This window comes from Triticum dicoccoides, chromosome 7A, assembly GCF_002162155.2.
Source record: "Triticum dicoccoides isolate Atlit2015 ecotype Zavitan chromosome 7A, WEW_v2.0, whole genome shotgun sequence".
Lineage (NCBI taxonomy): Eukaryota > Viridiplantae > Streptophyta > Magnoliopsida > Poales > Poaceae > Triticum > Triticum dicoccoides.
In genome coordinates, this window is record NC_041392.1 from 309,074,048 (window position 1) to 309,090,265 (window position 16,218).

Below are 16,218 nucleotides of genomic sequence, written 5' to 3' on the forward strand. Positions count from 1 at the left end.
ATCCGGGACTTCGAACAAACTTCGGTACACCAAAATATATAAACTCATAATGAAACTGTCATCGTAACGTTAAGCATGCGGACCCTACGGGTTCGAGAACAATGTAGACATGACCGAGACATGTCTCCGGTCAATAACCAATAGCGGAACCTGGATGCTCATATTGGTTCCCACATATTCTTCGAAGATCTTTATTGGTCAGACCGCATAACAACATACTCTGTTCCCTTTGTCATCGGTATGTTACTTGCCCGAGATTCGATCGTCGGTATCTCAATACCTAGTTCAATCTCGTTACCGACAAGTCTCTTTACTCGTTTCGTAATACATCATCTCGCAACTAACTCATTAGTTGCAATGCTTGCAAGGCTTATGTGATGTGCATTACCGAGAGGGCCCAGAGATACCTCTCCGACAACCGGAGTGATAAATCCTAATCTCGAAATACGCCAACCCAACATGTACCTTTGGAGACACCTATAGAGCTTTATAATCACCCAGTTACGTTGTGACGTTTGGTAGCACACAAAGTGTTCCTCCGGCAAACGGGAGTTGCATAATCTCATAGTCATAGGGACATGTATAAGTCATGAAGAAAGCAATAGCAACATACTAAACGATCGGGTGCTAAGCTAATGGAATGGGTCATGTCAATCACATCATTCTCCTAATGATGTGATCCCGTTAATCAAATGACAACACATGTCTATGGTTAGGAAACATAACCATCTTCGATTAACGAGCTAGTCAAGTAGAGGCACACTAGTTACGTTTAGTTTGTCTATGTATTCACACAAGTATTATGTTTCCGGATAATACAATTCTAGCATGAATAATAAACTTTTATCATGATATAAGGAAATAAATAATAATTTTATTATTGCCTCTAGGCATATTTCCTTCACCAGGTTTTCTGTTATATAGTCCTTTTGCCCTGTGTTTAATTACTAGATGTGTTGCACACTGATCCATGTATATATTCTGTTAGTGAAAAGTTTTGACTATCAAGTTTCGTCAGACATGAGTTTTAGAAATTTTCAGTTACTTTTCTATGCCTACCATTGTGATGGAGATTGTAATACTGTATTTAAAATATGTCAGTCCATGTGCAAGTCAACTGCAAGTGCCAGGTAGCAGCTTGCACTAGGTTGATTTGAATAATTACTCTTCTTTTGCACTAGTACTGAAACTTGACAGTTCACAAGGATTGGCACCATGGACTGGAGAATCGTCGCAACCATCATCGACACACCAGGGGCAGGGGCTGCATGCAGCCAAGTCCGAGGCGGCTGCCAAGAAGACTGGGCTCGATGTAGTGACCGAGGAGGCGCATGCCGCAGGGTATGCTCTTCTAATTAGTATCATGATTTGCATATGTACCAATGCTACTCCCAATGGATTTGCTAACAATCTTCATATTTTCGTATTGAATGTGGAGGTATATATATAGTATGATGATTTCCATGGTATCAGGTTCTGTAAATGCATGTTCTGGTACAATATTTGTTTTTTGAGATCCAGCCTTTTTTGCTAATAAATCTATAGTTCAATCTGGATTCAAAACCTAAGAAATTTATGGCCTTGTGTTGATAGTTGCAGTTACACACTGATGGATTGTGTTTTTTTATGGAAACAAAGAAGCCGATTATTCTGTTTGCACGACGGGTATCCAAAATTCTAATTCAGACATTAGTGATGATATAACAATGTCGTCCGCCAAATTGTGATTCGGGCGAGCCTAGCTTAGCTGGGAGCCACCGGAGATTGTGTGGTGCACGGGAGATAGAGACTCCACCGGATATTTTGTCGTGTCCACTAACAACAACGACATGGATAGTGAGCTCACTGCTGGACATGATTGCCCTATTTATAATCTATTGGGTAGTCCTATTTGGTGGATTGTATCTATAGCATGTTGAAAGCAAATGTAACCTCATTGATTTTCACATTACTCTTCAGTATATCTGATCTTTCTCTACAAAGAGCCTACAGTTTGTAATGTTGTATTTCTTTTGTGAGACCTCCACGAGTTGTTTATGAATCATATATGCAGTAGACGTTCCCATATGTATTTATTCGATTTTGAAAGGAATGTTAAAATTCTTATGCTCAACTATAATTTAAAATTTCCAGTCCTTTCGGCACGGTCAACTTTATATTTGTTGGTGGACACATGCATGGTTACTATCTATATCTAGGGACCTCATATACTGTGCACTACGTGCTGGGAGAAGATGCGACATGCCCACTTGGACTGGCCCATGCGCGGGCGGCCTGTTTTTTATTTTTTTATTTTTATTTTCCTTATTTTTTTCTACTTTAAATAGTTTAGGACTTCAAAAAAATCAATTTTGAAATAAAAGTTTTAATAAATCATAAAACGTTTGTGGATTCAAAAAATGTTGTGCTTTTTTAAACAAATGTTTGCTTACGCAAAAAGATGTATGAAATTTTGAAAACAAATGTTTGGGAAATCAAACAATGTTCATAATTTCTTAAAAAGTTTGTGTATTAAAAATATCAATAAAATTGAACAAAATTTTGTCAATGCAAAAAATGTTCATAAATGGTAAATATCCTAAAAATTCAAAAAAAGTTCGTGACTTACAAAATAGTTTATTCATTCATAAAATGTTCTTTGATTCAAAAAATGATCATGCATTTCAAAAGATGTTAGTTAAATCAAAAAAATGTTCGTCAATTTAAAAAATTGTTCCACCAATTTCCAGAAAAATGTTTGTCAATTCTAGGAATGATCGCCTATTCAAGAAAATTGTTTATAAAAATATTCATAATTTAAAACAAAATTTTAGAAAATAATATAAAAAGTTCATAAATATAAAAAATGTTCTTGCTTTTAGAAAATATTCGTATATTTGTAAAAGTGTTCATGAATTGGAAAAATGTTTACGAATTTTAAAAAATGTTTATGATTTCAAAAATTATTCAAGATTTCACAAAATTGCGGGTGATAGTGTATCTCAGTGATGCAGCAAAATGTGATCATGGCAATTGAAGATTATGATTATTTTTTCCCGTTGCAACGCACGGGCCCTTTTGCTAGTTAGTACCTCCCTTCTCCACCATTGTTTAAAATCAGTAGTAAATCTTCGCCGGCCGATTTTTTTATTTTTTTGTAGAATTCGTTTGGGTGTTGTTTTAAAATAATAACTCGAATAATTAGTATCACTTAATCTATAATTATTTTAGAATTAGTAACACTCAAATAATTAGTATCACTTAATCTGTACTTATTTTAGAATTAGTAAAAAGTTTGGGTGTTGTTTCAAAATAATCAATCGAATAATTAGTATCACTTAATCGGTAAATATTTTAGAATTAGTAAAAAAATACCGGTATATGTAGGGCGTATGCACGCTGCATGCATATTGTAGCCAATCCATGCAGACCTTCCCATTATGTGGTCTTTGCATATACTTTTTGATAAAGAAATCTTTAACTTCAGTTAATTGGTCTTGCCACACATTCCTATTATATGGTCTTACTTTCTAAGAAATCCATCCGAATATGCCCTCTATAGCCAAACATCCCATCAAATGCTGTAAAGGGCAGCTGGCCCAGCTGGTCGTGTCTCCTCGTTAGTTAAGCGAGTCGTGAGATCGATCCCCGCAAGCCATGATTTATTTTTCCTTGACGGAAGGGCAGTGGATGCTAGCCGGTTGGTGCGGACCCAAATTAGTACCACCTTTCTATTATGACTAGTAGAATGTCCGTGCGTTGCCACGGGCATTTGAAATATTCTGCCATAACGCGTGTTAAATTTTACACGCTATTGTTAGTTGATATTTTTTAAACATCATCCAAATCCATCACTTCTTATCTCCGACAAACAAAACTGGAATAAAATTTATACTACATTATATAAGTATATATTGTATAGTATATGAAAACAAATTTGAGACTAACACACCTGATTTTATTTGCAAAAAAAGGGTATCCGAAATTACATATAAATATATAAACATATATAAATAATATTTTATATTAATAAACATGAGGAAAAATAAATTATTTTTTACATACCTAGTTTTCAACTTACCTACCCTGCGTATCACCTCAACCACTCTCTCACTGCACGCACCCCTCCCTCTCTCACCCTCCCACTCCTTCTCTCCGTGATGACGTCGCCCCCGCCATCCCTCTCCGCCACAGTGTCCTAGCCGCCACATCTTCCCCCTGGCATGTCCCTGCCTCCTCCCCTCCATGCTCATCGGCACCTCCCAACCCCTCCATCGAGATCTCGCCCGCCTTCTCCACTCCCCGCCATGTGTCCGGGTGAGCAGCCGGATCCGACCGCCGTCAAGCCGTGCCGTCGATCTGGCCATCCCAGGCCGATTTTCGGTGCCAACAACAGGCGAGCCGCACCATCGATCTGCCATCCTAGGCCGATTTCTGGTGCCGAGGGCGTCGCGTTCCCCCTCCAAGTTGCACGGCGACAGGGCTCTTCCGCCATCCACTAACTGCCGCTCACCGCTCCGAGTAGTAGGCGCCAACACTAAGAGAGTCTGGCTGGGCCTCCACTCCAGCAGACAGGTCCACACAAATTTTTTGCAATACATTAAATGCTTACATCATTTTTCAAATAGGCATTAGTTTGTTAGCTTATGCTCGTGCATTGCCATGGGTTAAAACTTCAAATTATGCAAACATTTCATTGTGTTGTCGATAAGAAAAGTAAGATACATACGTACACTATCTGTCGTTGGTAAATCTCTCGTTCTTCAACACCAACGCAACAAGAATACAAACATTGATCTATTAGTGATCCCCGCCTCTCCAACCATTAAAATACCGCTCCTTGTTATCTTGGTTTTTTATGTTACTTACCAAATCTGGTGGTGTTCTGTCGGATCTTGCACATCCTCTCCTGTCCGCTCGTCTCCGACTGGTGAGAGGCATTGCCGTATTGGTAGTTGGTCACGTTCTGGCTGATTGTCTGGTCATCGGCCGCGATGGGGTTTCATCCCTGGTGGTTGATGCGTGTTCCCCATATGGCCCCTCCTCTTTGGCCTGGGTGACAGTATAATTTTCTTTGAATGGTCGCAAGGTTGAAACAATTCTATCGAACAAAAAAAGCATTTCAAACAATATGACCACAATGTAATTGTGTATTAACCTATGCCAATATGGTAAAAAATGAGGCCTACAAAACAAACTATAATGGCAAAATACAAGTTAGCAACTTAGCATAGCTCCCAAAATTACCGTGTAAGGCCAAAGCTTTAATCGTTACCCTGTGCATGGAGGCCCTCTACTATCATTAGAACAATTAATTCTTGGAAGGAATGCCATATACTTTCCTACAGAATAATAATAAAATATTTATGTTGCACAGAAAAAATTTATTTGGAAAATAACTCATACTCTGATATATGAGTATTAGAAATAAACCAGCACCTCGGATTACAGTGTTGTAGATTGTGATATGGTGATGAATATGTGTTGATAGATCAGCGTCCAAGGAAAGTTTTGTGATTTGTATGCCTTCAGAAACCATTATATCAAGATACCTAGGATTACAATTATTTCTCAAACAGAGAAAAGGAAATTAAACCATGTAAGACATCTCTAGCATAAGACATCTCTAGCATAAGACATCCTACCTCTAGCATAAGACATAGAGGTAGGAAATGTATAACCATGTTGCATAAAAAGCAAAACACATAGCGCCATATGAATAGTATAGTAGGATCCCAAGCTTGTAACTGTTTTTTTTTTTGGAAATGGAGGTAGCCCCGGCCTCTGCATCATGATGATGCATGCGGCCCTCTTATTAAAAATCCAGAAAATATCATCGTAAAGGTCTTACAGCTCGCAAACGGAGCAAAACAGAGCCGGAGGGCATGTGGTCTCAAATCCTACGCAATAAGTATTTACACTCGAAAACGCTAGCCCAGGTTACCATCAGACCGACTGATTCGCCGTTCTAGAAAGGACTTATGAGAACGAAGGTACAATTACAAAACTATTTCATGCAAGCAATTGATAACCCTCACATGAAGTTATCACAATTAAATGTTCAATTCAAAACTTCACACCATGGCCATAGTTAGCACCTATAGTTCTTGCAGAACTACACAATACAGTTAGTTGTCTAGATTTCAGAGTTGAACATTCAATAAGTGAGTAAGATTTATAAACTCCTCTGTGAAATGAATTGCAGAAAACGGCAGACTGCAGTGCTCTACAACATAAACCAGCTTCACGACACAAACTATACAATCCCCGCATTCGTACCAATCCTTACGAAACCCTCGCTTAATGGCCGAATTAACTCACATGTGTATTTGAGTAATTCGGATTAAAAGAAAATATTCACTAAATACCCCTGATTCCAACTCATGAGCAATCTAAAAGGTCCTAGAATCAACAGGCTTCAATTGGCTTGTTATATGGTTAACGAATTACCCCTAAGATCTGAACCCTAGCATCACCAGGTAAATAGATTGAGATGGCAAACTCAGAGGGGGACAGATCCGAGACATGGGCAGCAGCAGCAGTGTACCGGCATGCGCTGAGATTTCTGTGCACCGGAATTAACCAGACTGCCAGACACGTTAGGCCGTCGTCCCGTCCGTGGAAGGTGGGCTTGCCGACGGCATTGGGTGATCGAGCGAGGGAGCCAACCACAAAGCTCGGATCTCTGTTGGGTCACGTCGAGCACCTTTGTACCCTGGAGAAAGTGCCGACTGCCGCTCGCGGAGCGCATCGACGTCATAGAACTGCAGAAAAAGCGGTGTACAACAGGATACATCAGGCAGAGTGCTGACCTTGCCATTGATGGAATACCGCCGTATGCCGGGTCCAACACGGCCTATGTCACCTTGACCACGCCAACTTTGCACCACCACCATGGCAGAACACATGCCTCGACGAGGTGCTCCATGGCCGCTGTCCTGGACGCCAGGGAGACCGCGGCAGACCACAGGCCTCGATGAGGTGCACCAAGCTTCTATTCGGAAGCAACTGGGTTGATGCGTTGATGTAATGTTCGCGCGCCAGACTGCGCCGCTAGCAGCCCAACCACCCGGCGGAGCAGTGTCAGGGCGAGGCCTACTGCACGCTCCACCCTAGGATCTGCAACACGAACGCGGACACGTGCCTAGCTTGGCAAGGCAACCAGCACCATGAAATTTAAGTAGTGAGCCTCTCTCGCCGCCGCCGAAGTCGAGGTGGATGCCGACGAGCCTGCCCTTGACTACTTTCCCTCACCGCATGCTACACGGCCACTCCGCCTTATCACATCGCTGCCATCATCGGCCATCGACGGGCATCCAACCAGTCTGCTCCGATGCGAGGGAGATAGAGATGGAGCATCATCATGGCTAGAGTTTCAGAAAAAAAGAAACGTGAAGGGGTGGGCTTTAGAAAAGTTGGGATCGCTACACCCGGAAACAAATCGTAATTGTTGAGCCAGATGGGGTACGAGGGAATCTCTGCTGATGCGAGAGAGATTGAGATGGAGCATCGTGGCTAGAGTTTCAAAAAAAGGAAACGAGAAGGAATGGGCTTTAGGAAATTTAGGATCGCTACATATGGAAACAAATCGCAATATTTGAGCCGAATGGGATACGACGGAATTAGCGGTGAGGGTGTCGAGGCTTCGTTAGATGGAGCGAACGAACGAAACGACGTACGGACTCCTCCATTAGGAGTAGAGATTTTGTTCATACAAATTGTAAAAGCGTATTATAACATAAGAAGAAAGTGTATTGTGACGGTGAACCCAATAAAGTCAATCCGTGCTTTATTATTACTAGTAAAAGGGCCCGTGCGTTGCAACGGATACAAAATTATTTATGACTCAAAAAACGTTTTGTAAGTATAAAAACAATAAGCTACCTCGGGCAGCGGCATGCCAAGTGGCGTATGGGAGGATCGATGTTTTTTTTTCCTACTTATCGATGATATGGTGAGCAATTTCCTTTAACTTCAGGGACTGTTTCAATGACTGTTGAGAAAAGGTATTCCTCTCTTTAATAGAAGAATGTTATTGGAAAGAATTACCTGACGTATCCATTTGCGTGGAGAGTTGTGGTACCAAGGATTCGGTTACTGGGCCGAAGATTGTCTGAATAGATCATTATGTACTAATACACAATAATCGCCATTAACTCCAATATCTTTTAATTCATTGGATCTCTCTTTACTTCAGATTTCTTATACTTGGTTTATATCTTTCCACTTCCAACAGTACCAGAATATAATCCTAGCCCATGCAATTTTGAAAACCAGAAGAAATATCACAATTTTGAGGATATAGACATATATATATAGTGAGTAGTGACCATAATTTACCATGCTACATAAAAGCTAAATTTAAGTCTGGAACTGAGCATATCGATCATGGTGCAACTTCTGCACTGTGGCCTTTATCCTATCCCTGCCCACCAGAATCTAGTCATTTAGTTCATCTATATGCCATAAATAATAGAAGTTCATAACAAACAGAGGAAAACTGAGCTATGAACTAATTAAAGGAAGCTTACACGGTTTAGAAGTGAAATTTGTGTGGACACAATTTTTTCCTTGATTTTTTTTTGTGTGGAATCCTTTTTTTTTTCTTTTTGCAGGAGACTCCTTTGTTGACCTAAAGAAGAATTAAAAATTAAAAAATTAGAATGAAATTAAACGGACTGCTTTCTTAGAAGGATTTGGGTGGAACCATTGCTAAGTTGATGAAAAACAAAATTAACTGAGAAAAAATAAATTAAGGGGTCGGTTTGTCAGGAGTTTATAGATGGAGTTGTTCAATTTTTTTCATTGATGTCCAGAAATCCAAAATAAACTACAGAAAAATTAAGGAAAAGAGACAAAGGAACTGGAGTTCTCCTGTATAATACATGAATTTGGTATAGATACAACTATTAGCACAGTCACACACGTACCACGGTACCTGGATGCTTCCTCGTACTGCATGACTGGAGAAGGTAGAGACAGCATCGCCATCATAGATGAACGGCAAGGAGAGCAGCCGCCGCTGCTCTGGCGAGATGACGGCCGCCGTGTGGATGTCCTACGGTCTCTGCGGAATGCCGCCGAGCATATTAGCAACTTAGCACGCGCACGCACGCACATGAGCCACATGCAAAACTGCACACGGTTATGACGGACACGTACAAAAGAAATCGAGAAGCCAGTATAATCAGCGCCAAGGAAGATGACGCGGTGTCGATGGCTCGGCTACATGGGCACATCCGCATATGCCTATAATCAGAACAAACTGTAACATTGTGTTGTCGCGTGATTGTTCTGCCCGTGGCTGGGCACATCCGCATATGCCTGCAAGCTGGGAATCGAGGCGGGGTGGTTTCGTTGTGGAGATAGCCGGCGGCGACGGCATGGCCTAGTGATCTGGGCGGTGGGCTTCCCCGATCGCGTCCCTTCGCAGACGCGGAAAGCTCCTTGTTGTCACTGGCGGCCATGGCTTGTCTGATGGGGTCATGTACCTAGGGTAGGGTCACGAACCTGATCTAAGTACCTTACCCAAGGACACCCTTAGAAGAAGTCGCCTTCCAGTCGACCAACGAGGGACTCACTCGACTGACTTGAAGGACTCGACCACGAAGACTCACTCGACCACCAGGAGGTCAAGAGGCACTCCGCACTGCAACGGCATGTAATTAAGTAGGCTTTATGATAGTAAAGACACTTTATGTGGGGCGTTACCAGTAACGCCCCAGACTTAACTCACCTTAAACCCTCTCCTACGTGGGCTGGCTGGGGTCCTGGCGCACTCTATATAAGCCACCCCCCTCCACAGGCAGAGGGGTTCGGCACCTTGTAACTCGTATACTCATAATCCACTCGACCACCTCCGGGCTCCGAGACGTAGGGCTGTTACTTCTTCCGAGAAGGGCCTGAACTCGTACATCCCTTGTGTTTACAACCTCTCCATAGCTAGGACCTTGCCTCTCCAAACCTACCCCCCACTCTACTGTCAGGCTTAGAACCACGACAGTTGGCGCCCACCGTGGGGCGGGTGTTTTAGCGATTTTGTGGAGAAGTTGCGATTCTTCCGAGTACTTTCATCATGGTGTCTGCTGGAGTTTTGGTCGGGGGTCAAGAGATCCGTCTCGGCACTCTCACCTTCATCGCCGACGACTCCGCGTGGCTCCAGGAGGCTCCACTCGACGTAGATGCGCTCCCCGTCCGCGGTGCGACGCATTTTCGCGCATGTGTCCGCGGCGTTCTGCTGCGGCAACCATCGACCCAGTATCGGTCCGCTCCTCCATCGTCCACCCTCCCGGTCTCCTGTCAGCGCAAGCGCTCGGGCCGGTCGAGGCTTCAGCGATGGGTGAGGCACGCGGTGGCTCGCCAATCGGCCACCACCCAAGTTGCGGCAATCGAGCCCGACGAATCTCTCTACGGCTTGTTCGATCTGTCGACTGGCTCCGTAGAGACTGCATCCGAGTGCGGTAGCAGTGATCCAGCGGCGGAAATCTTTATGGTTGACGGGCCCCGCAGTCCCCCTGGCTTCGCCCGTGATGATGGAGCAGGTGACGGAGGCGACCCCGCACGACGCCACGAAGAGTACCAGCCCGAGCCACTCGACTCTCTGCAAAGAGAGGAACTTCGCCGCAGGAACGTGGATGCCCTGCGTACTCCCATCGCAGGAGAAACCCCCGAGGCTCGTGCCTTGGAGGAGGCGCGTCTGGCCAATTTGGCCGAGCGCACTCGACTGGAAAATCTTCAGCGAGCACTCGACGAGCGCGCGCGGCAACGAGTTCCCGACACCAGTCGACGTCAACTCTTCCCGCCGACTCAGGTATATCGAACCCCAATTCAGAATTTAGCAGCTGCGACCCGTATAGCAGAGTCCATCCAGCCTTCGCAGTCGGAAGCTGGCAGAGGTTTGCTGCAGATCAGGGATCTGCTCCGGGCAGCAGGAGATCAGAATTCAGCCGTGTCTCAGTCGCGCAACAGGATTCACAGTCGATCCGTCACTATGAATACGGTTCAGTCGGCTCACAGCCCCAGATCGCCTCCGCGGCGTGAAGGGCGCGAGAATCGGCGAGATCAATATGGCGACAGACTCGACCGAGATGATAGGCGTCGAGTGCCCAATTCCCCTCCGAGGGGTGGGTCTTACGTTCCTCGGCAGCCAGATGACAGGCGTCAGTACAGTACAGGGCGAAGGGTTCCAGTCGACCCCAGAGAACCAGGCTTCGACGCGCGATCCATTATCGTGCAAGGTTTGGTCGACCGGAACAGAGCCCATCGGGGCGGACTCGACAGAGATGCGCCCACAAGCAGTCGAGTGCATGTTTCTGGTCCTGAATGTTTCAGCAGAGCTATCAGAGCCACAGTTATCCCTCCCAATTTTAGGTTAGCAACAGGAGTCAGCAAGTTCACTGGTGAGTCTAAGCCTGAAACTTGGCTTGAAGACTACCGAGTGGCAGTTCAGATTGGTGGTGGGAACGACGAGGTGGCCATGAAGCATTTGCCCCTCATGCTGGAAGGTTCTGCCAGGGCGTGGTTGACTCAATTACCTCCTAGCAGCATTTACGCTTGGGAAGATCTGTCCCGAGTGTTCATCAGAACGTTTGAAGGGACTTGCAAGCGACCAGCTGGATTGACAGAGTTGCAAGTCTGCGTGCAGAAGGATAATGAGACTCTCAGAGAGTATATTCAGAGGTGGATCACTTTGCACCACACTGTAGAGAATGTGTCTGATCATCAGGCAGTCTGCGCCTTCAAAGATGGCGTCAAGAACAGAGAACTGAGTTTGAAGTTTGGTCGAACCGGTGACATGACCTTGAGTCGGATGATGGAGATTGCTACCAAGTACGCCAACGGCGAAGAAGAAGACCGACTCCGAAGCGGCAAGCACAAGCCGAGTCAGTCGGAAAAAGGAAACACCAGTCGGAAACAGAAGCGGAAGGCTGAACCGGCAGCTCCTGGAGAGGCTCTGGCCTTGACTCAGGGAAAGTTTAAGGGGAAACCAAAAGGATCCTGGAACCCCAAGAAGGTAAAGGATAAAGAAGAGAACGACGTGATGGATATGCCATGTCACATTCACACGAAGAAAGACGAAAAGGGGAATATAATCTACCCGAAGCACACCACTCACCAATGTCGACTCCTGATCCAGCAGTTTCAGGGAAAACAGTCTAAGGACAAGGAGAAGGAGTCAGACAAGGCCGAAGACAAGGAGGACAGTGAGGAAGGATATCCACATATCAACTCCACTCTGATGATCTTTGCAGATGTGGAAAGCAGGAGTCGACTGAAAGTCATTAACCGAGAGGTGAACATGGTTGCCCCAGCAAAAGCAAATTATCTGAAGTGGTCTCAAACACCTATCACATTTGACCAATCTGATCACCCGACTCATATTGCCACCCCTGGGAGGCAAGCTTTGGTGGTCGATCCAGTTGTCGAAGGCACTCGACTGACAAAGGTGCTGATGGATGGTGGAAGTGGGCTGAACTTGTTGTATGCAGACACACTGAAAGGAATGGGCATTCCGATGTCCCGACTGAGCACTAGTAACATGAGCTTTCATGGAGTTATACCAGGGAAGAAGGCCGAGTCACTCGGCCAAATAGCTTTGGATGTGGTGTTTGGTGATTCGAAACATTTTCGCAAAGAAAAGTTGATATTTGAGGTTGTGGATTTTCAGAGTGCATATCATGCCATTTTGGGGAGACCAGCTTACGCACGGTTCATGGCTCGACCATGCTACGTGTACCTCAAATTGAAGATGCCCGGCCCCAAAGGAGTGATCACTGTCACCGGTGATCGGAAAAAGGCAGAAGAGTGCTTTCAGAAGGGCTCCAAGATTGCCGATTCCCAGGTGACAGCGGTCGAGTTCGAGGAATACAAGCAAAACGCAGATCCGAGTGACTTGCTGCGATCAAAGAAACCCGCCACAGAGTCTGCATTCCAGTCGTCCGGTGAGACGAAGCCTGTTCAAATTCACCCGACCGATCCCGATGCAGCTCCGACCCGCATCTCCACAACACTCGACCCAAAATAGGAAGAAGCGCTCATCCAGTTCCTCCGTGAGAACCGGGACATTTTTGCATGGAAGCCCGCTGACATGCCAGGTGTTCCCAGGGGACTGGCTGAGCATCGCCTAAGAGTCGACTCATCTGCAAAACCTGTTAAAGAGCATCTTCGGCGGTCCGCCGTCCAGAAGAGAAAGGCCATTGGTGAAGAAGTGGCTCGACTGTTGGCGGCAGGATTTATCCGAGAGATATACCACTCCGAGTGGCTCGCTAATGTCGTCATGGTTCCTAAGAAGGACAAGTCGCTCCGGATGTGCATTGATTTCAAGCACATCAACCGGGCCTGCCCGAAAGATCATTTTCCTCTCCCTCGCATAGATCAAATTGTTGACTCGACCGCGGGATGCGAGAGGCTATCTTTTTTAGATGCCTACTCCGGGTACCACCAGATCCGTCTGTACGGACCCGACGAGGTAAAAACAGCTTTCATCACTCCATTCGGGTGCTTCTGCTATATCACCATGCCATTCGGCCTCAAGAATGCCGGAGCCACATTTATGCGAATGATTCAGAAGTGCCTACTCACTCAAATCAATCGGAATGTGGAAGCATATATGGATGATATTGTTGTCAAGTCACGAAAAGGTTCCGACCTGCTCGCTGATCTCGCCGAAACATTTGCCAATCTCAGAAGATATGATATCAAGCTCAATCCATCAAAGTGCACATTTGGAGTTCCTGGTGGCAAGTTACTCGGTTTTCTCGTTTCCGAACGGGGAATTGACGCTAACCCAGAGAAGATTGGCGCTATTCTCCGAATGAAACGCCCTGTGCGAGTGCACGATGTCCAGAAGCTTACTGGATGCTTGGCCGCATTAAGTCGTCATCTCACGACTCGGTGAAAAGGCATTGCCTCTTTACCGACTGATGAAGAAGACAGACAAGTTCGAGTGGACTCTAGAAGCTGATGCAGCGTTTGCCGAGCTAAAAGCTCTGCTCTCCACCCAGCCGGTGCTTGCTGCTCCAATCAGCAAAGAGCCTCTGTTGCTCTATATCGCAGCCACAGGACAAGTCGTCAGTACTGTGCTAACGGTCGAGCGGGAAGAAGAAGGAAAAGCTCTCAAAGTTCAGCGCCCAGTGTATTATTTGTCTAAAGTCTTGACTCCATCCAAGCAGAGATATCCTCATTATCAGAAGCTTGTGTATGCAATATACATGACCACAAAGAAGGTTTCTCATTATTTTTCTGATCATTCCATCACAGTCGTCAGCGACGCTCCACTATCAGAGATTTTGCACAACAGAGATGCAACTGGTCGAGTGGCCAAATGGGCGATTGAACTTCTTCCCCTTGATATCAAGTTTGAGGCAAAGAAAGCCATTAAGTCCCAGGCAATAGCAGATTTCCTCGCCGAGTGGATTGAACAACAACAGCCGACTGAAGTTCACTCGGAGCATTGGACCATGTTCTTTGATGGCTCTAAGATGTTGAATGGTTCCGGTGCTGGGGTTGTCTTGGTTTCCCCCAGAGGAGATAAGCTCAGATATGTGCTCCAGATTCACTTTGATTCCTCCAACAATGAGGCAGAATATGAGGCCCTCTTATATGGGTTGCGCATGGCCATTTCACTCGGCGCCCGTCGCCTGATGGTCTATGGCGACTCGGATTTAGTGGTCAATCAGGTGATGAAAGAGTGGGACATGAGAAGCCCAGCCATGACTGGATACTGCAGTGCAGTGAGGAAGCTGGAAAAGAAGTTCGAGGGGTTGGAGCTCCATCATATACCCTGACTGAAAAATCAAGCAGCTGATGATCTAGCAAAGATAGGTTCCAAGAGAGAAGCCATTCCGAGTGGTGTGTTCTTGGAGCATATACACACTCCGTCAGTCAAAGAAGATCCTTTCACTGAAGAAACTCCACAACCCAAGAGTGCCACAGATCCGACTGAAGTTGAAGTCCCAGCGGTGGTCGACTTGATCATGGAGGTTTTGGTGGTCATTCCCGACTGGACAGTTCCGTATGTCGCATATATCCTGAGAAAAGAGCTTCCGGAGGATGAGGAAGAGGCTCGACAGATCGTCCGTCGATCTAAGGCCTTTACCGTAATCAAAGGACAATTATACAGAGAAAGCGCGACTGGAGTTGGTCAGAAGTGCATAACACCAGAAGAAGGTCGAATCATCCTCAATGATATTCACTCGGGGACCTGTGGTCATCATGCGTCCTCTCGGACCATCGTGGCCAAAGCATACCGAGCCGGATTTTACTGGCCAAAGGCGAATGAGATGGCAAAAGATATAGTGGATAAGTGCGAGGGATGTCAGTTCTACTCGAATATGTCGCACAAGCCTGCGTCGGCCCTGAAGACCATCCCACTCGTCTGGCCTTTCGCAGTATGGGGACTGGACATGGTCGGTCCTTTGAGAACAGGACGAAGTAGCTTCACGCATGTACTGGTGGCAGTCGACAAGTTCACCAAGTGGATCGAGGCTAAACCAATCAAGAGCCTTGACGCCGGTACTGCTGTTAGCTTCATCAGGGAACTAATATTCAGATATGGAGTCCCGCACAGCATCATTACGGATAATGGGTCGAACTTTGACTCAGAGGAATTCAGAGATTTCTGCAACTCCCAAGGCACACGGGTCGACTACGCTTCAGTCGCCCATCCGCAGTCGAATGGACAAGCAGAGCGAGCTAATGGACTGATTCTTAAGGGATTGAAGCCTCGACTGATGCCTGATCTCAAACACGCGGCTGGAGCTTGGGTAGACGAACTTCCCTCAGTGCTTTGGGGGCTGCGGACCACACCTAATCGATCGACCGGAAGAACTCCATTCTTCTTGGTCTACGGAGCTGAAGCAGTCTTGCCGAGTGATCTTCTCCACAATGCTCCTCGAGTTGAAATCTACAACGAAGCAGAGGCTGAACAAGCGCGGCAGGACGCAGTCGACCTTTTAGAGGAAGAAAGGGAGATGGCTCTGATCCGGTCGACCATCTACCAACAAGATTTGCGTCGTTTCCACGCCAGAAATGTGAGAGGTCGAGCCTTCCAGGAAGGGGATTTAGTTCTCCGAGTGGATCAGCACAAACCACACAAGCTTGCTCCTTCTTGGGAAGGCCCCTTCATCGTCACCAAGGTTCTCCACAACGGGGCGTACCGTCTTTACAACGTCAAGCATAATATCGACGAGCCCCGAGCTTGGAACGCGGAGCTACTCCGCCCATTTTACACTTAAGTTT